A 25,745-nucleotide genomic window follows, 5' to 3' on the forward strand; every position below is an offset into this window, starting at 1 on the left:
TAGGAAGTTCTACCAAAAATATCCTAGTCCATTTCAGCTGCAAGTTCAAAGTACTATCTTCATTCCCAAGTGATGGGTTTGACATGTCGCCAGGGATAAGTATCTGCCTTAGGTATGAAAACGGCCCTTGTAAGAACCTATGTTTGTGAATATGCAGATTCTTAGACCTTACCCCATAGAACTTTCATTCCAATAGGCCTCAGGTAGGGCGCAGGAATCTGCATTTCAACATACATCAGTTTCTACCACAGGTGGTCTAATGCCTATTGATTGAAGATCACTAGACTAGAAGATCCTTCCCTCTGGTTTGGAATTAGTCCCTTAAATTCTTGCTTATATTCACAGTAGAGCTACCACAGGCTTTCCAAATGAAATTTTCCCAGCTTCTCAAATTGCTGGAGTATTGCTTAAACTGAACCAAGTCTCGATGTGATAAATCCCAAGGACATACCTGCAGGAGACTGGCCTTTACAAGCAGCAGAACTGCTGAAGTCCTGTTCAGATAAGAAGTTGCTTCCTTTTATTTGCTCTCCTTCCTACCTTAGGCTGTTCTAAAAATAAAGCTGTGAACTAGAAGAATTTGGTTCTTATATCTTACTTCCTCTGCCTTCACCACTTCTAACTTCAATATCCAAACCACAAATTGGTAACTAAAGCTTATTGTCTACTCAGGATCTTCAACTGGGGCATCCAACCAAAGCAGTCTGGCCCTCCTTCCCATGCTCTGGATCTCTCTCTATTTCCTCCACCAACACGTATTTCATCCATTACCCATCTGGTCAGGATCCTAGCATCAGAACAGTGACAAACTTTCATATAATACATTAAAATAAACTAACAGACTAATATTTTATTTAGGAACCAAACTAGCATGAAAAGAGGAAGATTTTGTGTTGGGTCGAACACATTGCAAAAGGAAGTTGATAAAGTTAGAATAGTGGCATCAGGTGATGTGGAAAGGCAAAGACATTCCTCGCTCCACTTTTCTGCTGGAGAAAATAAATACCTACTTCATCAGTAATCCACAACCTTTGCTGACAATTCAACAAGGTCATGGAAAGACGTGGCCAGCTAATGGGACATGGAATTCAATACGACAAAAACTGGACTCTAAATATGCTTTAATTTTGGGGCGCCTGGGTGGCTCAGTCAGTTGAGCTTCAGACTTCGGCTCAGGTCATGATCACGTGGCTTGTGAGTTCAAGCCCTGCCTTGGGCTCTGTGCTGACAGCTCAGAGCCTGGAGGCTGCTTCGGATTCTGTGCCCCTCTCTCACTCTGCTCCTCCCCAGCTCATGCTCTGTCTCTCTCTCTCTCAAGAATAAATGAAACATATAAAAAAAATATATATATGCCTTAATATCTTAAAGGGAAATTCAAGATAATTTATTAGAATACAAAATATAATCAAAATCAAAGAGAAGGGGCACCTGGGTGGCTCAGTTGGTTAAGTGTCCAACTCTTGATTTTAGCTCAGGTCATGATCTCACAGTTCCTGGGATCGAGCCTCTTATCAGGCTCTGTGCTGACAGTGTGGAATCTGCTTAGGATTCTCTCTTTCTCTCCCTCTCTCTCTCTTTGCCCCTGCCCCACTCATGCTTGCTCCCTCTTTATCTCTCAAAATAAATAAATAAACATTAAAAAAAAAACAAACATAAGGACGTGTACCAACAACCTGCTTGATTAAACATGAGGTTCCGTGGCAATGTACAAAATCACAGTTCCAACCTGAGACCAAGTACTATAGCATTAGGACAGACCCAACAGTCAAGTAAAATTCTCAAGAGACAAAGAAGGAAACCAATTCTCCATAAAGCTCTAAAAAGGAAGCAGACTCAGTATATTTTAGATCATCTTTGATGACCTCACAGTATCCACCATGATTAACACTTAAACATATCACGAAATATGAAATAGGCAGGGAAGATTCCATAATGTGTTGATTTTTTTGCAGCATTAGAATCATTCAAACTTTGGCTCTGTCCTTGGATCCAGACATATCTAGGAGCCTTTGGCTTCTTAGTAATAAACCATTTAGCCGTAACTTTCAAACTTCATGATTATAATTAACACTTAAGCCTTGATAGATGCTAATGGGTTACTTTTTTTAGGTAGCATGTTATTTTAATAGGGGCTTTTTATACACAAGGCCTTATAAATTCCAAGGAATGACTCTTAGAGATAGAAACTTCAGGTACTATGATAAGATAGGAGGAAAGATTTCAGGGAGGGAGGTAAGTGGGCTTGTAACCTCTAAAATAATTCTACATTGTCACCCATGTTCCCCAAAGTATAGGGGAAAAAAAACAACCTTGCTTTATTACAGGGCTTACCACATGGTACAAAATCACGTGTAGCATAAAATAAGGTGCAGTGCATAAATATGGTTCCTATTGAAAAAGATCTCCATCAAGAGATAAAACATAAAGAATCTGAAGCAGGCTCCAGGCCCTGAGCTGTCAGCACAGAGCCCAACGTGGGGCTCAAATGCACAAACTTCAAGATCATGACCTGAGCTGAAGTTCGATGATTAGCTGACTGAGCCACCCAGGTGTCCCTGAACCATAGATTTCTGAAGAGACCTTGGTGGGCTTTGGAGAGTAGGAGAAGAAACACAGGGAGTCCTCTGCAGAACCTCACTTCCAGATGAGGTGAGCTCCCAGGAAGCTAGTATGTCAGGATCGTATATTGTGTACATGTGAGCATACAGTGGGGGCTCAAAACGGACACAATGATAGTAATAACAGTCCTAGGTGCCACTGACTATTCAGCTCTGCACTGTGTCCGTGCAGCAGAGCTCGACATTTCTCTCACGCTTAGGCAATGATCATAATGATCCATGTCTCTAAGGCCACAGTGAAGATGAAACGAGATGGCCAGTTGCAACACGTGACAACAAGTGTCACACAATTCTTAAGTGAGTGTGATCCAAAGTCAAATGTTTTTCTCTTCTCTGCATACCTCTCAGTAAATGAGTTGGCCCTACCCATATACAGAGAAGCCTTTAGAATTACATACCTCTGCATACCTCTCAGTAAATGAGTTGGCCCTACCCATATACAGAGAAGCCTTTAGAATCACAAACAACTAAAATTCTAACACTTGTTAAAGGAGGCCTATTTGCAAGCTGATTGAGTTTCTGACAAATAAAATTGGCAGAATTATTAAACATGTTTTAGAGACTTGTAAGAAATTTTACTGCAGTAGAGTAGGAGGATGATTGGAGAACCAGTGCCCCAGCTATTTATCTGCAGGACAGAGACCAAGGGATTAATTCCCCAACCCATTCCCGGTGTCCCAAACGATATTGACCTGGTGGTGGACATCTTGCCCTCGCTTCACAGGTAGTATTTCAGTTCAAGGTCATTTTCTCAGAGAAAAGCAAAGCACTGACCTCATTCCAGACTAAGTCAGACTCTTCTGTTACACTCTCTCACAGCATTTTGTATTTCCTTTCTTAGCACCTAGCATAACCGAAAAATAACATTTATTTGTGTGATTCTTTGATTACTGTCTGCCCCCTCTCAAGTATAAGCTGGTTAGGGTGGAAATCGTGACCGCTGAACTCATCATTGTATCAACTCAGAGCCTAGCACAAGGTCTGGTACATGGAAGGAGTTAAATAAATATTTGGTGCTTTGATGAGGAGTGAAAACTTGAAGCCAAATCCTCTAACACCAAAGCCAGAGTTCATTTTATTACCAAAGAAATGGCTCCACCTAAGAATTACCTGGGCAGCCCAGAAAATACAGATTCCCAGGCCTTATTCTGACCCTGTAGAATCAGAAACTGGAAGAATTTGTATTTTCAAAGTGCACCCCGTTCGTGGACCAGCTGTATGAACCGCTGCACTCCACATACATATGCATCAGCTATAATCCAAAACAATGTGTTTATAAATAGAGAATCTAGAATTTTCACTGCCTACTCTCTGCTCCATGCTGAAAGAGTCCTCCAATCTGTCTCCTATTATTCCAAGAAAATGAACAAGTATCAAAAGCAGCTCCTATGTCTTCACATAGAACATGCACTGTGTAATTCTTTGCATTAAGTAGAATTCCATACATTTTTTAAAAAGATGAAACTTTGCATCATACTGCTCAATGGAAAAAGTCAGTCTGAAAATGCTACATATTATATGGTTCCACCTATATAGTTGCAAAAGGTGAAACTATAGAGACAGAAAAATGACTTCTGGCTTCCAGGAGCGGGTGCAGGCAGTGGTCGTGATAGATGGAACACAGGCGACTTTTAGGGTGGTAAACTTGTTCTGTTTGAAACTATAACAACAGATACATGACATCCCCCATTTATCAAAACCCAGAGAACTATACACACACACAGTGAACCCTGATAGAAACTGCGGAGTAGTGGTAATAATAATGTATCAATATTGGCTCATTAATTATAACAAGGGAACCACACTAATGCCAGATGTTTAATATAGGAAATAAGAAGGAAATGGGAGAGTGGAACTCTATATACTATCTATATACTATATACTATATACTATATACTATACACTATATACTATATACTATATACCATATACTATATACACTATATACTATCTATATACTATATACTATACTACATGAAACTCTATTTACTATCTGCTCAATTATTCCGTAAATCTAAAACTGCATTTTTTTAAAGCCTGAAAAATCAAAATGCACCAAAAAAAAAAAAAAAATGACGCAGAGTGGAGCATGCCAGCAATCATTACCTTCACATTTATTGCTATTCATTCTGTGGGGAGCACCAAACTAAGCATTTTCAAACACCGTATTTAACCTGACGACACTCCTCTAGGGCAGCTGCTATCAATTTCATCAGATGCGCTTAAGGGTTGAGAGAACTGACAGTGAGTGCAGCGAAGCCTTTGCCCAAAGCAAAGTGCCAGCCGGTGTTCCTAGGTTTCAAACTCGGGTCCCAGCCTTGCCCAGAGCCTGCATGTATACCCACTGTCCCAACCCACTGCGATGTATTGCTTTTGCCCACATACAAAATGAGTGGGTTACTGCAAAGTTTAATCAGTAACTATAGGCCAACGTGATTAGAATATTGTAATACGGAACCGGATGAAAAGATTCTCACAATCAGGCAATGCCTATTGATAAGCCAGGGATACCCAAGGAGTAAAACACAAACAGTGCCCTCCAGGAGCACGGGATGGTAGGAAGGCACATGGTATGTTCAGCACAGAATCATGTGTCCAATAAACCAATCCTGGGACACTGATGTATGGACTTAAATGACAATATTTTGCTTTAAAACTGGACTCTTTCTTTTATTTAAAAAAATTGTTTTTAATGTTCATTTATTTTTGAGAGAGACAGAGTGTGTGTGTGTAAGCAGAGGAGGGGCAGAGAGAGAGAGGGAGACACAGAATCCAAAACAGGCTCCAGGCTCTGAGCTTTCAGCACACAGCTGGACGCAGAGCTTGAACCCACAGACCATGAGATCATGACCTGAGCCGAAGTCAGTCACTTAACAGAGTGAGGTGTCCCTAGACTATTTTTTAACAACAACAACAACAACAACAACAACAACAACAACAACAACAGAAAGTCCATAAAAGGGGCGCACCTAGGTGTCTCAGTCAGTTAAGTATTTTTAAACATTAAAAAAAAAAAATGTTTAAAAAAAAAAAAAAGTCCATAAGAAAGAGACGCACTGAGAACTATCACAACTACAAGAAACTTAGGGGCCATATCTGCCTAATGCAATGGGTGAATGTCATATGGATCTTTTTTTATTTTTTATAGTTTTTTTTTTTTAATGTTTATTTATTTTGAGAGAGAGGGACAGAAACAGAGACAGCGGGGGCAGGGGGGCAGAGAGAGAGAATCCCAAGCAGGCTCTGCACTGTCAGCACAGAGCCTGATGTGGGGCCTGATCCCACAAACCACGAGACCATGATCTGAGCCAAAACCAAGAGTCAGACGCTTAACCAACTGAGCCACCCAGGCGCCCCATGTCTCATATGGATCTTTATTCAAACACACTGACTATGGCGAATAAACTTTGAACACAGACTGAACATTATATGATACTAAGGAGTTAAGTTTTAGATGTAGCAATTTTATTAAAATTAGGTTTTTTTTAAAAAAAGATCAAAACTATTAAAGATAAACCCAATAGAGATTTGCTTCAAAACCATTTGAGGAGGAATAGAGTGTGGGTATAGGTCAAATAAAATAGACTGCGAACTGATAATTGTATAATTGTTGGAGCGGAGTGATGGGAACATGGGGTTCATTGATACTATTCTCTCTCCCTTTGAATATATTTGAAATTTTCCATCATGATAGGGTTTTTTAAAATTTCTTATTCACCATTAGTTCTATTGCTTATTCAACCGTGTCCATTGTCTTCATTCAATAAATATAGATATGAGTATTCATTATAAAAATAATAATTGAAATTAAAACATAACAGTACCCTATTTAAGTATTTTCACTCAGATCGTAACTCCTGCCCTGTCGCTTCTGTTAACCTTTCTCGGAAACAGCCCACGTCGATCTTCATGGCTTCTGTTGTCTTCTGTCCTCTCCTTACTCGTTTCTTTCAAGCACGTATGGCCAGAAAAGGACATCCAGGGCAGAAAGAAAAAGTCCAAGGGGCGCTGTTACCTGTTGGTGTTTTCCAGTCAAGTAGGGGCCAGAATAAGCTCGGGGATGTTGGCAGCTGCTCTGAATACAGGCAACAGGTCTCCTTCACTGTGGACATCACCCACGGCCACAGACACCCATCCTTGGGCCTGGGGGATCCGGCGCATCTGAAAAGAGTCTGTTTCATCCCCCCTGAGTTTGGATTAGTTCTTCACTCTTGAGATACCCAAGAAGTATGAATCCAAGGACTCTGAGTGATTCATCGGAGATACATAAAGAAAAATGAGGTTCTATCTCCTTCCCAAACAGAGCAGGAAAAGTTCTTGGCTAGCCACAGACATTGGGGGTCCCCACCCCCCAATGTTGGGCAGGCTGGTGCCAAACAAAAGGAAACAGTGAATATGCCATTTCCCCAGCAACAAAAGTATAAGTCAAAGTCATGAAGCACCTTCCTGAAATTCAACTTCAGAGGCTGGTACGTTATTTTGTTGCAGAAATTTCTTGACAGCAATGTCCTAGGTCTGCCCAGACCTAGATGACCATTGCACTCTGGACCCCATAGGCCTCCTTGGATAAAAAAAAATTGGTTTTGTGTTATATATAATGTGTATTAATAAATACGCAGCACATTCTGTCTCCAGAGGTGGCAAGAGGTGAATGCTCTTACCTGTTACCCTCTTCTCCCTAAGGAGTCCCTTATTTGGAGGAAGAAAAATTCTGCAGACAAGTTAAATGAACATTTCAACTTTAGGTGATTCACTCAGCCAGTTGTTAGGGTGTTCTTTAAAACTCTTGTCATGGGGCGCCTGGGTGGCACAGTCGGTTAAGCGTCCGACTTCAGCCAGGTCACGATCTCGCGGTCCATGAGTTTGAGCCCCGCATCAGGCTCTGGGCTGATGGCTTGGAGCCTGTTTCCAATTCTGTGTCTCCCTCTCTCTCTGCCCCTCCCCTTTTCATGCTCTGTCTCTCTCTGTCCCAAAAATAAATAAAAAACGTTGAAAAAAAATTAAAAAAAAATAAAACTCTTGTCATTTTATTTGTGCAGTTTTGACTTCTGGTATTCAAAATATTCTAAGTGCCTGCATTTGTATGCCTTTCTACAAGTTTCCAAAGGTGTCTGGGGAATTTCACTAAGCCCAGTGATTTAAAATTCTAAAAGTCAGGAAGTGTATCACTGAGTACTTAAACAATGACCCTGCAATAGTACAAAAGTGAAATATTGATTATGAAAATTGACAAGTGCATATTATCTACCATGTTGCAAAATATTGAACTGAATTCCAGGAGGGGGCGGGGGTTCTAGTCCTGGCCTGTGATATTAGGTAAATTATCTAATATCTAATATCTAACTCTGTAATATTAGGTAAATTATCACAGTCCCATGAGCCTCTATAAAATAAGGGGCAAATTAGATGGGTGTTGATGGTCATCGAAGATTTCAGATTCAGTGAAATACTTATTACTCTAATGACCCTTCAATTTACAATGATTTGGTTTTTCTCTGGGATGGTAAGAATTTGAAACATGATAATAAGCCTCCAAGAGACTGCCTCAAACCAGAGCTCTGATAACGCTACTGCACCTATTGGTAGCTTTATCTGAAAACTGGCCATTTGCAAACTCTATTCCTGAGGGTAGGTCCATCTGGAACACCAAATTACAGATCAGACATGACTTAATGAATTTAGGATCAGAACGTCCGACATTGTGTTTTTAAAAACCTGCTTCTTTCAAACTAAAATAGCTTGTTAAACTTCAGCCATTACAGAAATACATCAATTTAGATACTCAACATCAATCACGAGAATCACAGTGTTCTCTGCTCTGATGAATTCTAGAGAAATGCCTTTAATGCTCATTTTCCACTTCATTTGGCCTCATGACCCTACAACTACGACATTACCTCACCTCTATTATAAATAATTTGATAATGACTTTTGTTACACTCTCTGTTTCCTCTTCCTTCCAGCAGGCACTTGGAGAGCCTTGGCCATATCCCTTGGCCCACCAGATTTCAACACAACTATGAAGGACAATTCCGTGCAAGTGACCAGTGCAGGGGAGCAGAATTTACCACCCCAAAATATGTCTCTTTGGCATAAAGATTATTTTAGGGTGGCTATTTTTATTCCAGTTTGTTTGTTTGTTTGTTTGTTTAGAGCGTGAGCAGGGGAGGGGCAGAGAGAGAGGAAAAGAGAGAATCCCAAGCAGGCTCTGCGCTGTCAGCACAAGGCCTAACACAGGCGCAGTCTCACGAATGGTGAGATCATGACCTGAGCCCAAATCAAGAGTCTGATTCTTATAGATCTACCCTATGACCCAGCAATGGCACTGCTAGGAATTTACCCAAGGGATACAGGAGTGCTGGTGCATAGGGGCACTTGTACCCCAATGTTTACAGCAGCACTTTCAACAATAGCCAAATTATGGAAAGAGCCCAAATGTCCATCAACTGATGAATGGATAAAGAAATTGTGGTTTATATAGACAATGGAATACTACATGGCAATGAGAAAGAATGAAATATGGCCCTTTGCAGCAATGTGGATGGAACTGGAGGGTGTTATGCTAAGTGAAATAAGCCATACAGAGAAAGACAGATACCATATGTTTTCACTCTTATGTGGATCCTGACAAACTTAACAGAAGACCATCAGGGAGGGGAAGGGAAAATAAAAAGTTAGAGAGGGAGAGAGCCAAACCATAAGAGACTTTTAAAAACTAAGAATAAACTGAGGGTTGATGGGGGGTGGAAGGGAGGGGAGGGTGGGTGATGGGCATTGAGGAGGGCACCTGTTGGGATGAGCACTGGATGTTGTATGGAAACAATTTGACAATAAATTTCATATTAAAAAAAAAGAGTCAGATTTTAATGGACTGAGCCACCCCTGGGTGCCCCAAGGCTAGCTACTTTTAAGAAACTGAAAAGAAGTTCTGAAAACCAAGTAGAAGTTAGCCTTTTGTAAGAGACATTTACATTTATAAATGTGGGGGTGTCTCCTTCATTATACCAGGAAGAGAAGGATGACTCTTCATCTCTAGAAACTGTTATCAATAAAGAAGCATGGAATTTAAATCTTCATTACAGCCTTAACTCTTGTTTATTGTATTCGTTGTGTAATCTACCATAACTGACTTAGAATCAGCTGTTCAATTCATTTTGAATAAATCTTAACACTACCCCTTACATTAACATGCTTAAGACTTACCACTTAGAGATGATTTGGGGTATGAAAGGCATACCATCCTTGAAATTAAACCTGCTTTTACAAGGTAAAGACTTTTTGAATTAACACTTTTGAAACTTTTTGGAATTTACAGTAACTACCTAAACATTAAAAGAGCAAATATATTTGCATTAAGTCCAAAAACAAATTTACATTTGCAAATTTGCATTTTACAAAACCAAAATTCTGTCAACAGTTTTTTTTTAATTTTTTTTTTTAACGTTTATTTTATTTTTGAGACAGAGAGAGACAGAGCATGAACAGGGGAGGGGCCGAGCCCAACGTGGGGCTCGAACAAACGGACCATGAGATCATGACCTGAGCCGAAGTCGGTTGCTTAACCGACTGAGCCACCCAGGTGCCCCTGTCAACAGTTCTTAAGGTAATTTTATTTACATTATTAGTTCACTTTCATTTGGATTTTTTCTTAGTGAATTGTTTTACGTTTAAATAAATGATTTTTTTTTTACAAAATACTAATAGTGCCCTACATCTGCACAGCACTTTCAAGTATTGAAATGATTTGACTTTATTTATTTTAACTGAGGCTCAACAAAAAACTTTGTGAGATAATGATAAGGCCCTATTTTACAAATGAGGAAACTGAGGCCACACTGCTAGTAAGTAACTGTGTCCATATTCAAATCTAGGTCTCCCCGTTTGACACAAGAAGATATCCAGATGGCTAACAGACACATGAAAAGATACTCAACACCACTATCAGGGCAATACAAATCAAAACTACAATGAGATATCACCTCACACCTGTCAAAATGGCTAAAACTAACAACAGGAAACAACAGGTGTTGGCAAGGAGGCAGAGAAAAGAAAACCTTCTTACATGGCTGGCGGGAATGCAAACTGGTGCAGCCACTGTGGAAAACAGTACGGGGTTACGCAAAAAGGTGAAAATAGAACTACCCTGGGGTGCTTGAGTGGCTCAGTTGGTTGAGCATCCGACTTTGGCTCAGGTCATGATCTCATGGTTCACGGGTTCGAGCCTCGTGTTGGGCTCTGTGCTGACAGCTCAGAGCCTAGAGCCGGTTTCGTATTCTCCGTCTCCCTCTCTCTTTGCCCCTCCCCCACTCACTCTTTTTCTCTCTCTCTCTCAAAAATAAATAAACATTTAAAAAAAGATAGAACTACCCTAGGATCCAAAAGTTGCACTTCTGGGTACTTATTCAAAGGATACAAAAATACTGATTTGAGGCGATATATGCACCCCGATGTTTATAGCAGCATCATCAACAACAGCCAAATTACGGAAAGAGTCCAGATGTCCCTCAACTGATGAATGGATAATGAAGAGGTGATATGTATACACAATGGAATATTGCTCAGCCATTAAAAAAGAATGAAGTCTTGCCATTTGCAATGACATGGATGGAGCTAAAAAGTATTCTGCTAAGTTAAATACATCAGTCAGGCAATGACAAATACCATATGATTTCACTTATATGTGGAATTCAAGAAACTTAAGAGATGAACATGGGGGAAAGAAAGACAGGGAGGCAAACCAGAAAACGGAGCCTTAACTACAGAGAACAAATTGGGGCTTGCTGGAGGGGAGGTTGGTGGGGGGATGGGTTAAGTGGGGGATGAGTATTAAGGAACGCTCGTTGATGAGCACTGGGTATTGTGTGTAAGTGATGAATCATGAAATCCTACACCTGAAACTAAAAACAAAAGCAAAAACAAAAACAAAACAAAACAAAAACACACCTAGGTCTCCCAGCTCCAACTAGAATATTAAGCCATTCCTCCCTTAAGTATTAACATTTCCTTGAAGAATGCCTTAAAAATCACCTCAAGTATTCTGGGGTGCCTGAGTGGCTCTGTCGGTTGAGCTTCCAACTTCGGCTCAGGTCATGATCTCACAGCTCTGTGAGTTCAAGCCCTGCATGGGGCTCTGCACTGACGGCTCGGAGCCTGGAGCCTGCTTTGGATTCTGTTGTCTCCCTCTCTCTCCGTCCCTAACCCACTTGCATTGTCTGTCTCTCTCAAAAATAAATAAACATTTAAAAAAAATCACCTCAAGTATTCCACAGAGTGAAATAGAAGCACTTTTTAGCAGTGGCATTCAGTAAAAAGTCAAAAAGTGGTCTCTCCTTCACGGAATGAAAAACTGAAATCAGAAGCTATAGCAGTTCATCAAGAAGAGACATCGGTCACCTCCCAGGTATCCGGAAAGATGGTTTCATTGAGCCTGCAAGGCAACTGCAGCAAGCTGATAAAACACAAGGGCTTTAAGAAACTCCTTTTGATTTATTAAATCAACGGTCCATCAAGTCAAAAATCTCTCTAAAGTAGAATTTGCCATGATAGACTGTGACAATTGTGTGAGTTCTGTTCAGGCTTATTTCATTCATGGCATTCTGCATGTAGCCAATAGACTAGAGCAAATCTTGAAGGCATGTTGATGCTCACAAAAGAAGTAACTATTGATCAGTGACATGACCTGGTGAGGTGTTAATGCTGCAGTCCTAGGCAAACGCCCCCTGTGGTTCCTTCTGAGAAATTCCACCACCACCAGCTTCTGTGTGAAGGTAACTTTGCTATGCTCCCGTCTTACTCACTGTTTTATTATATTTTGCAATTATATTTTGAGGAAGCCAATGCCCATCTCTCATAGGAAATGTGTTTGGTACTCCGTGACCTAGCAAAGTAACAAACGAGTTAAAATGGCTTAATACCAGGAAAATATTAAGAGTGTTAACTCTGATGATATCGAAAGGTCAGTCCCTCGCAATCACAAACTCTAGGACCATTTCTAAGCAGCAAAAAAAATAAATAAAAATAAAAATGAAAAAGGAACCATCACAAAAAAGACTGAAGGAGGGAAAATGGGCCCTAAAACTCCATCTGTTTGAAACTGTATTGGTGACTCTACCCCCTTGAAACCATTGATCAAGGCTCTTTCTTCCATGGTGCTGCAAGTCATTTGCCAGCAAAGCATATCCTTCATCCCACACTGTTTTTATTTTTTTTTAATTTTTTTTAACATTTTTATTTATTTTTGAGACAGAGAGAGAGCATGACCAGGGGAGAGTCAGAGAAAGAGGGAGACACAGAATCTGAAACAGGCTCCAGGCTCTGAGCTGTCAGCACAGAGCCTGACGCGGGGCTCGAACCCACGGACTGTGAGATCATGACCTGAGCCAATGTCGGACGCTCAACCAACTGAGCCACCCAGGCGCCCCCCACACTGTTTTTATAAACTAATAGCAAACAAAGAAACAAAAAAAACCTCACAAAAACAAACAAAAAAAAAACCCCTCCCTTTCCAGAAATACACCATCTTTCTCTTCACAATATACTAAATAATAATACATTAAATTATTTATTTTAGAAATTTGGCACTTAGTAAATCTAATGACTGGTGGTTCCCTTTCCATTTGTTTCTTTCCTGGAGAATTTAATCATGAACCCGATAAATTAGGGCACAGCAAAATAGGCAAACAGGCCAGCAAGGGTGGGGGCATGGGGAGCTGAATGGCTCAGCTCAGGGTACCGCCAACAGAAGGCAGTGAGGACATCTGTCCAGGAAGATTATCCAGGGGGGGGTGTCAAAGCCTAGAAGAGCAAGGACAGCCTGGTGCAGGGCAAAGAGTAGCTGGGGCAATGGAAGTGTGGTTACATACAGGGGTGTGACCAAATAAGCAAATATATTCCGTATAACTGGAGCTGGGTTTCTCACTGTCAGAGAAGAAAGATACAAATATTGAAATGGAAAAAAAAAATAGAAAGAACTCAATGGTGATCAGTTGAAATTGAAGGCATTGGTATGAACTTACGGATTTCAATCTATCTGCTAGATAAAGTAAGAAACTGGGGCATCTGAGTGGCTCAGTCAGTCAAGCCTCTAATGGCTCTGGTCATGATCTCACGGCTCATGAGTTCAAGCCCCACACAGGGCTCTGCGTTGGGCTCTCTGCTGTCAGCACAGAGCCTGCTTTGGATTCTCTGTCTCCCTCTCTCTCTGCCCCTCACCCCCTCTCCTGCTTGTGCATGCACACACACACTCTCTTTCTCTCTTAAAAAAAATGGGGGCGCCTGGGTGGCTGAGTCAGTTAAGTGTCCGACTTTGGCTCAGGTCATGATCTCATAGTTCTTGAGTTTGAGCCCCACATCGGGCTCTGTGCTGACAGTTCAGAACCTGGAGCCTGCTTTGGATTCTGTGTCTCCCTCTCTCTCTGCCCCTCCCCACTCACACTGTCTCTCTCTCCCTCTCTCTCAAAAACAAACACACACACAAATTTTTTTAATAAAACTAAAAATTAAAAAAAATAAAAAGAAACAAATATACCTGTGCACATATGTTTACTTTCATATACTCTTTAGTTTTACCCTCTGAGATAGTCTGGAAGAAGTGATGCCCCAATAGCAATGAGCACATTTACCATCCAAACCTTGGCTTCTAAATATTCTCACTAGAAGGAACAAGATTCCTTAGAAAAATGACGAATACTAGGATGGGACAGGAAAAGTATAAGATGAGACTAGAATGTCTTATTATGCTGGAAAGTGAAGAAATGCTCAAAGAATAATGGAGACACATCAAAAGAATATAGAAACAATCAAAGTGGCTCCCACAACAATTTTAGCATCAAAAGAAATATAGTAGTCGATTTTAGTCCATTAAATAAAACAGCAGACCATGAGTCTATAAAAACATAAACAAATAAGTGAATAACTCAAAATCTGAAGAGGAATGAAATGCTTACACTGTTTTAAAGTACCTCCCCATGAAATACTTACTAGCTACAAAGAGTGAGTAACTGTACTGTGAATAAACCTGCAGAAACCACTTTAACGTAGTTATCAAAGTGCACATCAACAGTAATTGGACAGCTCGAAATCCTGCACCTCTGCCGAGATGCGATGAAAAGAAAGCAGCATCACTTTTATAATATTCTTGCCAAAGATGTATTAATTTAATCACAAGGTAAAACTAGACATATCCAAATTGAAGGACATTCCACAAAATAACTGGTCCTTAAGCTTTAAGGGTGTCCAATTTATGAGATTTAAGGAGACTGAAGACTTTCTTAAACCTACAGAGTCTAAAGAGACAGCGCAGTTAAATACGTGCATTATTCTAAACTGGATCTTTCTACTAAGATGGACATTATTGAAATAACTGGGAAAACCTGAATGGGATGGAGGAATGGATGATAGTAATATAGCAATGTTAATTTCCTGATTTTGATGGTTCTCTGGTAAAGTGTCTTTGTTTGTTGGCTATGGAGGTATTCTGGGGTCATGGGGTATGATGTTGACAGCTTGCTTCCAAATGGATTTGGGGGTCCAAAATTCTTTGTACCTGCTAAGAAGATATATTCTTCATTGGGAGTGATAAAAAGCTTGCTAATTTTGGGCTATTTCTGTGTTTGTCTTCTGATATGCATAACTGAGGACCAACCCGAGTAATATGAATCATATTAAAAATTCAAGCTATTTAGAGGATACCAATGAATCAGTAAATAATAGTAGAAATGTATGGACTGAGGAAGCAGTAAATGGAATCTATAAAATGTAACATACTTTTGCTACTTCAAGATTAAATTATTTTGTTTATTAAGGCTTTTCTTAGAAATTATCTACTTTGAAATTAATTTTCTTAGAAACTAACAAATGAGGGGCACCTGGGTGGCTCAGTTAGTTAAGCATCTGACTTCGGCTCAGGTCACGATCTCATGGTTTGCAGATTTGAGCTCAGCTTCGGGGTCTCTGCTGTCAGCATGGAGCCCACTTTAGATCCTCTGTCCCCCTCTCTCCCTGCCCCTCCTCTGCTTGTGCGCGCTCTCTCTCTCTCTCTCTCTCTCTCTCTCTCAAATAAACGAACATTAAAAAAAAGAAATTAACAAATGAACTATGAATCAGGTTATAACTATTTGAATTCTGAATGTTTCTTAAGGTATGTAATTTATGCCCATTGTTTCATTTTGCGAATTATTTGCAGAATATAAGCCTTAACAATGTGGTAAAATGAATAGAAGGTTGATAAGTAATATAATTATTCCTCATTAGTTAATTTTCTCAGAGATTGAATATTGAAAAAAAAAGAATTCTTGGTCACATCAGATAAAATATTGCTTTTCTTTTCAATTAGGTATCCACTCTTCTGTAGAGAATCTACTTGATCCAAATGGATTTTTAAAAATCCAACAGCCCATAGATCTGAGTAGGAGGCATACTCCTGAGCATTAAGTTGACACAGGCACAATCACACCGGTAAGAGTCTAGTGATGATGATAATTTATATAAAGAATTTGTTTATACACTAATATAAGGCACAGCAGTGTAAGACTTATTCTCAGACGGTGTGGTTTTATAAAAAGAAAGACACTTAATGGAAATTCAAAGTGGTTCCCCAAGTCCAAATTTCATTTACATACTTCTATTTAAAAATTAAGATAAAAATCCTTGTATCATTAAGAGAAAAATAACACTCGTCCATTAACAGATGAAAGAACCATCATAAATAATTTTCTTTAAAGTACTTGAGAAATTTCTTCCCATCGATTTATCTCAAAATGTGGTCAAAATATTCACCAAAATGTAACAAGCTATATTAGCACACTGCACCAAACCCCTGTTCTATAGGAGGTTGACTTTCAGCTACTTATTCAGAATTCCAAATGCTGTACTCAGCAAAACTCACACACTATTAAAACATTGAACTTACTAAGATAAAATCCTCAAAGTTGTGACAAATCAGATGTCATGAAAGATATTCACAAATACTAGTTGCTATGATTACTGAACTATAGATGGGTTAAGGACTGAATAGAATAAATAAATCAAGACATCAAAATCTAATGCATGATACAGGATGGACTAATCTCTTAAACATGGGAGTTCTTGTGTCCAAAGTCTTGAAGAACTTTACAGCACGGATGCTAACCTTTAGCATCAAACTCCCAATGATATAAGTAGCATTTTCATTTTTTCAGGAAAAAACAATTAAGACACATAATATTTAAAGACAAATACTCATACATTAAATCATCATAACTACAGGATTATTTAGGGGAGGGGTAAAGGCAATAGATCCAATTTTCCCTGTGACAATTCTGGAATATAAATTAACAGAGGAGTTTAAGGCAATTGGGAAAGGCTTAGACATTGTTAAATACTTGAAAGCCCTAGGAAACCACAAAAATGTAGACAGAGCCTATAAATTCCAGAAATCATTTGCAAAAAGGATGGAAGTCAGACCAGGAATGATTACAGCAGCAAATTTGGCTTGGGAGCTCATTTCTGCCTTTTCATGTCTGTAACCACAGCAACAAGCATGGGACCCCAGAACAGAAGAGGTGCTCCTTAAATATGGGTTGAATAAATAAATGAATGAGCCTCAATCTCAACTCTGTTGTCTTTTTCTTTAGAAAAATCAGGACAGAACTTCTCATCCAGTGTCTGACTCAGCAACTGGCATTTCCCCTTCTGCTCATTCCCGAGTTTTGTGCTTTTCTGGACTTAGATAAACTCCTCTGGACAGATGGGAGTCCAGAGAGATGACAATATTACAGACAGATGTGAGTTTTATCCCTTGATCATTTAGGGTAAAATATGATTGTTCCAATTTCATTGCCCTTTGAAAACCCAATTTAAAACTTCTGTAATCTTTGTCCTCTCCAAACCAACAGTCAACACTTAATAAAGTGCATTAAAGATTCTGTTTTTACATGATTCATAATGCTAATGAATTCATCAATCCATTATTACACTTCTTTCTGTAAATGTCAAACAGGATGTAGCTGACAGGGTCATGATCATTAAATGTAAGTTCATAGATGTACATACTTGTTCTTGATGGGAGTCATCTATGGACATCTTTTGGCTTTCTGTGCTTCAATTACTTGAATGTCAATCATTGTATATAATATTCACATTACTCTGTCACTATATGTCAAACTTTCCAGACATCTATGCATATTTTTATAAACTTAGATGGATATCCTTTAATACTTTGTAAAGTTCCTTTTTCCAAAAATGGTTTCTATTGCTTTGTTTTATTTTAATTTTTTTTTTTATATTTACTCTCATTTGAAACTAATGAGTGTTTTCACATAGAGTCTCAGATGGGGTTTCCTGAGGTGGGCCCAAGATAAAGATCCTTACACAAGTGATTTATGGAGGGAGTGTTTCAGAACAAACTTGTACAGATGTGAAGGAAGCAGGATAAGGTGGGAATGAAGCAAAGCAAAGATGTAGTTACAGCTGAAGTCTAGGCTCAGCTTGATCCTACCGGGAGTTTGGAAACAAGAGTAACACACAAAAATTTTCCCACCCTGAGGCAAATGGGCAAGTTGGGCAGCTGTAGCCATTAACAGCTCACACAACAGCAGGGCAGAGGGAATGGAGGGAGGCCTCCCAGTGGGTTTCTTTCTGATATTTAATTTCCCAAAAGAAAATAGAACTTCCTATGGATTGATGGTCTACTTTCATTGTCTTAGTAATATACATATAAATCATGTTTTCTATATGTAAAACATTTTCTGTAAAATAATAAAACTGAAGTAACTTGGTAACCCACCACTGGACAACTAAAGACTGATGAAGCAGATGAAAATAAAATGCGTAAGTGGTGCTTGTACTAAAACCTTAAATTCCAAACAGCCTTATCCTAGGCATTCAGTTCTGGAAATCACATTCCATGAACAACAGCCACCATGGAAATTTCAGATTATGCAACTTTAAAATTTTGAGGTCACAAATGGTGGTAATTCTGTGACTTGAAAGTGAATAGCAGCTTTACCAGCAATGATGGAAATTTCACTTTCACCAGGGTAAGGTTTTCTTTTATTAATCACAATGCACCCACGTCAGCAATGGCTCTTCTGAAGAAGTACTGTAAAGGAGAGTGTACTACTAAATGATCCTAGAGCAACTTGAGAACATAGGTATTAGTTACTTAATTAAACCTTTCCTCCAACATCATAGTGTACCTTTAATTTGTTCTTTCTATGCCCTTTACATTTAGTGTCTTGCAGGTTCCATCATGTTCCATGCCATTCAGTATTTGTTCCTCCTTCATGGAGATAACTATTAAAGAAGGAAGACAACCTCTCAGACGGATCAAGTGGATGGAAGAATCAGAAATCTTTCCCTCTTGTGCTTATGTACACTTACGACTGAGCCCATTATTTGGGGACAGTTCTGTTTGGGCATCAAAGCTACTCCTGGTCTTCCTTATAGCTTTATCAATATGGGGTGATGGATAAAAGCAGAGGCTCTGGAGGTAGGCACATGTCAAACATAAAGAGCTGCTGTGGCTCTTTCTATTCTCTTTGCTTGTGTATGGAGGTGCTGAGCTAGAGACAGTAAATGAAGATAAAAAAAATAAAGCTGTATAGGTTTCGAAAAGGGAGAGGGGAATTAAATGACCACTGCTAGCATACATCTAAGAATAAAATGTGATGCAGTCCTTACAGAGTTTCCTATATCTTTTTTTTTAAGTTTGCCCATTTATTTATTTAGAGAAATAAATGAGAAAGGGGTGGGGAGGAGAGAACCAGCAGGGGAGGGGCAGAGAGCGAGGGGGACAGAGGATCTGAAGCTGGCTCTGTGCTGATAGCAGAGAGCCCGACACGGGACTGGAACTCGAGAACTGTGAGATCATGACCTGAGCTGAAGTTGGACACTTAACCAACTGAGCTACCCAGGTGCCCTCCTCCTATATGATCTTAAAGACATAGAAATATCCAAATTTTACAGGAGAAGGTAGGCACCACTTTATCTACGAAGAAATGAGTACTGAGTACTATGGGATAGCTACATAGCTTACAATGATCTGCAATCCACAATCTGCCGAGATGCTTCCAGTGTTCCACAACAACTATTAGGGGAGGATTTGAAGTCACATAAAAGGTGTGCCCTTTTCATGACTCATGAAGGGTGGAGCTGGAGAAGGATAAGAGCAGACTTGAAATGGGGTTTGGAAATTTTCTTCTGTAGGCGGTTGGCATCAGTGGGGCACCAAGCCAGGTTCCAAATTCATCTGCTTCCTTGTTTCAGAGTCCTTTACTTCAATCTGTTTAATCTGGAATCCAATCCATGACATATCTCCTCCATTCTATATAGTTTTATCTGTCCAAGCCTTGGCTATATTTGGGACAATATTAGAAAGTTCATTAGGACTTTAATTTTGTTTTAGCCATTCATGGGTCACTTTAGAAAGGAGATATCCATAAAGTGTATTTCCCACTCAACATCTGATAACAAATGAGGCACAGAGAGGTTAATGGCTTGTCTGATATCACACAGCTATTTAGTGGGGAGTTGTAAATCACTGCATAATCTTTGTTCTCTTAACGATTAATTCCTACCGGCAGGCCACACATTAAGCAATTATATTTTCCCTCTGAAGATTCTTTGTCCCAGAAGCACGCTATAATCCAGCAATACCGAATTATCCGTACCATATTTCTTTCTTTTGCATCTGTTTACACCAATTTCTCTTCCTGGAAAGTTCCCTAAACTATCTCTATATCCATGTTCTACATCTCTATATTTCAGTAAGCCTTCTGCAGTAACCCCAAGATGGATTACGGACATTTTACCAGTACCATATGGTATTATAACAACCTATTTATGTGTATTTCTCTCCAATAAGAAGTGCATGTCTTAAATATCTTTATATCCATCAAGTCTAGTACAGTGATTGACAGAGGTAGGTGTTTAATAAATTTGTATTGAGTGAATGAATGAGTACAATAATGAATACAAATATGAGTGCATAAATAAGCAGTAAAAGAAGCTTCTATGAGAGGGGCGCGTGTGTGGCTCAGTTGGTTAAGTATCTGACTCTGTTTCAGCTCAGGTCATGATCTCACAATTTGTGAATTCAAGCCCCACACTGGGCTCTATGCTGACAATGAGGAACCTACCTGGGATTCTCTCTCTCCCTTCCTTCCTGCCCAACCCTCCGTCCCTCCCTCTCTCTCTCTCTCTCTCTCTCTCAAAATAAAAAAATAAACTTTTTTTGAGATGCTATTTTTTATTATTTTTTTCAATATATGAAATTGTCAAATTGGTTTCCATAAATACCCAGTGCTCATCCCAAAAGGTGCCCTCCTCAATACTCATCACCCACCCTCCCTTCCCTCCGACCCCCCATCAACCCTCAGTTTGTTCTCAGTTTTTAAATAAACTTTTAAAAAATAAAAGAAGAAGCTTCTATGAGAGGTTATAGAGGTATTTATAATAGGAGCTGAGAAATGATGACAGTTTATTTCTTATTTCTTAAATAACCAAGAAAGATGCAGGTTAAGTGCTATTTTTGCTTTCCTGTATAATGGAGTCTACAATTATGTTTGCTGCAGAAAAAAGTAGTTACCCTACTGTCAGGTTCTGTCTAGATCCTGAAGAGCCTGGAACCCAAAGTGCCCACCAAAGCTGCTGAGGAGCAGGAACATTACTTGATAAGCAAAAGTTGCTCACAGGGAAGTATTTTAGGGAGATAAGAGTAGAATCACTAACTCTTTCCCGTCCCAAGGATAGGAGCACAAAGGAAGGCTGCAATCCAGCAATTCCACCCTGAGATACAGATGCAACAGAAATAAAAACATACATCCACACAAAAACTGGTACACAAATGATATTGCAGCATTATTCATAACGACAAAAAGGGGAGAAGACAACCCAAATGTCCACCAACTGACAAATGGATAAACAAGATGTAGGAATCTATACAATAGAATTATTTGGCCATAAAAAGGAATGAAGTACTGGAACATGCTACCACATGGATGAACCTCGAAAACATTATGCTAAGTGAAAGTAGCCAGTTACAAAAGACCACGTATTACATGATGCCATTCACATGAGATGTCCAGAACAGGGAAATCTACAAAGATAGAGTGTAGGTTAGCAGCTGCTTGTGGCTGGTAGGGGTGGAAGGTGCTAGGTAAAGAATATGAGGGCTTTTTAAAAAAAATTTTTTTAACATTTATTTATTTTTGAGAGAGACAGAGACAGAGACAGAGTGTGAGCAGGGGAGGGGCAGAGAGAGAAGGAGACACAGAATCTGAAGCAGGCTCCAGGCTCTGAGCTGTCAGCACAGAGCCTGACGCGGGGCTCAAACTCACGAACTGCAAGATCGTAACCTGAGCTGAAGTCGGACACCCAACCAATGGAGCCATGCAGGCGCCCCAAGGATATGAGGGCTTTTTATTTATTTTTGAGAGAGAGAGATTGTGAGTGAGGGAGGGGCAGAGAGACAGGGAGACAGAGAGAATTGAGGGTTGTTTTTTTTTTAAAAGATGACGAAAATGTACTAAAATTGGGGCAACGATTGCACATATCTGTGATATACTAATAACCATTAAAGTGAACACTTTAATTTTTTAATCATTTTTAGAGACAGAGAGAGAGTGTGTATACAAGCAGGAGAGAGGAGTAGAGGGAGAGAGTGAGAGAGAATCTTAAGCAGGCAACACAGAGCCTGATGCGGGACTTGATCCCACAACCCTGGGATCATGACCTGAGCTGAAAGCAAGAGTTGGACACTCAACAGACTAAGCCACTCAGGTGCCCCTAAAGTGTACACTTTAAGTTGTAAATTGTATCGTGTTTAAATTATGCCTCAGTGAAGCTGTTAAAAAGTGACAAAGAAAAAGAGAGAGAGAAGAGAGAGAGAGGTTGAAAACATCTCAGACTATAGGCTGCCATCAGAATCCTCCCAGCATGTTAACAAGATTCATTTCAGGTATTTGCTAAAGATGTCCCAGTCTCTTACCCTCATTTCTACCTTGCACATTTCCAAGGCCCCAACCACAGCTCACTAACGCTCAGCCTGTTTTTAGCCAACTATCACATCATGAACTCTTCTTTCGTGTGTGTGAGTGTGTGTGTGTGTGTGTGTGCGCGTGTATGATAACCAGCTGAACCAGATAAGTCCTTGTCTGTGCCACATCCACAGTTTCAATACCAAAGCACCATTTATTGAATGCCCGTCGTGTGCCCAGCACTCGGCATCTGTCATCACTAAGCCTCATAACAACCCCAGGAGGTAGGCTGCATTACTTCATTTCCCAGAGGAAGATGTGAGACCAAGCCTCGCTAATTGCATGGTACCACTATGTGGGAACTGACAGACCCAGGTTGAAGATGTGTGTGATTCGCAGTATCTGTGCTCTATTTACAATTCGTGTCCTCAAAGTCTAGAATGGAACAGAACTAAAACTAGCCCAAGAGAGGTAATAAAGAAGGAGAGTATGGAACGGCTGATAAAGACAAATAACCTGAATGGTGTTCCAGAGTGGAACAGTGATATGAGGATTCTGGTTTAAAATCCTGCTCTAATGGCCTGGACAATGACAAAGAGTTCTCCTGGGTCTGTGCCTACTCAACCTGTCTGCTTGGTGAGAGAGCCTTTAAATCTTGTTCTAGCTGAGCAAGCAATAGCATACTCTCAAGTCAGTTTCTTTTGTAAAAGAGCTATGCTTTTGCTCCTAATTCTAGTCGTCAGTCCTATTCCAGCAGGACTCGGTGCATCTTAAAGGCACATGAACTTTCCTGTGTAAAAACGTCAGACTGCGGGAGTGGAGTGGTCGCCAGAGATGCCCGACGGTCTGTTCTGAGGAGTGGCCAGCAGCACAATGGAGGGCACGAGGGACCACTGACACCTGAGACAGACTACAGATCAGCACGTACCAGAGGTGGAAATCCAAGTCAAACACAGAAGGACAGCCTCACTGAGCAACCAAGAGTGTCAGTGTGCCCAAGGCGATCTCAGCCGCAGCAAGTACCTGTGGTGGAGACAGGCATTCTTCGCTGAGACACCAAGAGGTGGTTAAAGCAATCCGGGCAGCCGATGTCCCAGTGACAGACCAGCTGACAATGTGCCAATGTATTTGATTCAGCTAATGTAATAAAAATATTATCCATGAAACATAAGTAAATAAAATATCAGATTGCTTTTATGTCTTACACCATCAACTGCGGTATGTAGACATCAGAGGCACCACTGAAGTTTGACTCGTTGACCTACGTCCTGTTACGTGAGGATGTCTGAGGGTGCTGTTTTTCTGCTACTTCTCACACTCCTTTCTCCTCTTCCTTGGTGCACTTTTATCTAGACATCGTCCTCCATCCACCCCCCTTTGGCCATTTTGAAAGCACATTGGCCAGTCTCTTGTCATGTGGTCCTTCATGAAATGCAAACTCCTTCTTGCTTGTAATATTTTAGAATACTAAATTCAGGTCCAATAAATCAAACCCAGCTTTGCTACCATCAAATGGCGGGTGGTTGTTCATTTTCCCGTTTTCCTTTCTCCCCTGAAGTCAGTAACTTCAACTATCAGAAAATAAGAAAAGACTCCCTCCACATAAAGGAGAGTAAGCATGCAGACCAAAAGATTAAAAGGCTGGCGTAAGGACACACAGAAGAAGAAGCAGGGATCTCTGGAAGCTTAAGCTGGCACAGACTTACTGGGAAATGCCTGCCAGACTAACCTTTATTAGATAAGTGTGGCTGGCGTGGCACTTTTGGACTTTAACAGAGCGTATGACTAAGACTCTCGTGACACTTTTATGGACAAGCTATATTGGATTAGATAAGAACCTAATTGGATATAGCCATACCTGGCTGGACAGTCCTAATAAAAATATTATAACTGATGGGTACTTAGTAGCTTTGTCCTCACGAACTTACATAAAGATGTCCAAGGCAAGCATAGCAAATTCAGAGTGACTGCAAAGAATATTGCACGTTAAGTATGACTTTAAAATGATTTCGGTAGAGTGGATAGTAATACAATGTTATCAGAATAATTTTTAATTGGTTATGTTCTATATGTCAAGTTAACAAAAGGATTAGTCACATATATATATGTATATATATATATATATACACACATATATACATAAAAGATTGAATATATTACAGTATTACAGTACGTTTGTATTCTGGAAAAAATGTCCTATAAGAAATCGTGCAACATTTACATCCTCATCATGACCACTTGGACCCATAGTGTCCACTGTGGTGCCCACCAGCCACATGTGGCCAGTGAGCACTTGAAATGTGTGTGCTCTGAATTGAGATGTGCTGTGAGCATAATATCCACAACAAACTTCGAAGACAAAATGTAAAAAAGGATGTCAAATATCTCATTAATAATTTTTATACGGGGGGGGGGGTGCCTGGGGCGCTCAGTCAGTTAAGCATCTGACTCTTGATTTCACCCAGGTCATGATCTCGCAGTTCATGATATTGAGTCCTGTGTTGGGCTCTGTGCTGACAGAATGGAGCCTGCTTGGGATTCTCTCTCTCTCTCTCTCTCTCTCTCTCTCTCTCTCTCTCTCTCTGCCTCTCCCCAGCTCACGTGTACCCACACAAAAAAAAACTTAAATATTTTTTATACTGATTACATGTTGAAATGATATTTCACATATATTAAGTAACAGAAAATATGTTACTAAAATTAAGTTCACTTGTTCCTTTTTCTTTTTAATATGGCTACAGAAAAGTTTGTAGTTCTCTATGTAGTTTGCATTATATTTCTACTGCCTGCACAAATTTAGGCCAGCATGGCAAATTTCATTGTGTTCTTTTCCTGGTTTGTATTAGTCACCCAAAAAGCCCTAGATTCCTAGCACATCCCTCACCCTTCATCAGCCTTGAATATCCCCCAATCCAAACACCCTCCACAAATCCTGAATCTCTTTCATTGTGCCTTGTGGAACCAACAGCCCATCGTTAGCCCATTAGCCAAATTCCCCTAATCCTCGCCTCTTCTTTGCACATTTCCTTCCCCTTCTTACTCTAATTCAGTGGTTCTAAAACACATCTGTGCATTAGAATCATGTTGGGAATTTTAAATGAATCAATGCCCGGGACTCATTTTCAGAATGTTCAATCAGAACCTTTGCCATGGGGATAAAGCTTCTGAATGT

At 40.0% G+C, this 25,745-nt stretch overlaps 1 protein-coding gene and 1 pseudogene across 35 annotated transcripts in view; one reads left to right on the top strand and one right to left on the bottom strand.

Annotated features, from left to right (window-relative positions):
• LOC109503361 (translation initiation factor IF-2-like) overlaps positions 1 to 25,745 on the bottom strand; it is a 330,936-nt gene that overhangs the window by 291,876 nt on the left and 13,315 nt on the right. The window lies entirely within an intron of this gene.
• LOC105260885 lies at positions 23,447 to 23,644 on the top strand (annotated as a pseudogene).

The sequence above is a fragment of the Felis catus genome, chromosome C2, assembly GCF_018350175.1.
Source record: "Felis catus isolate Fca126 chromosome C2, F.catus_Fca126_mat1.0, whole genome shotgun sequence".
NCBI lineage: Eukaryota > Metazoa > Chordata > Mammalia > Carnivora > Felidae > Felis > Felis catus.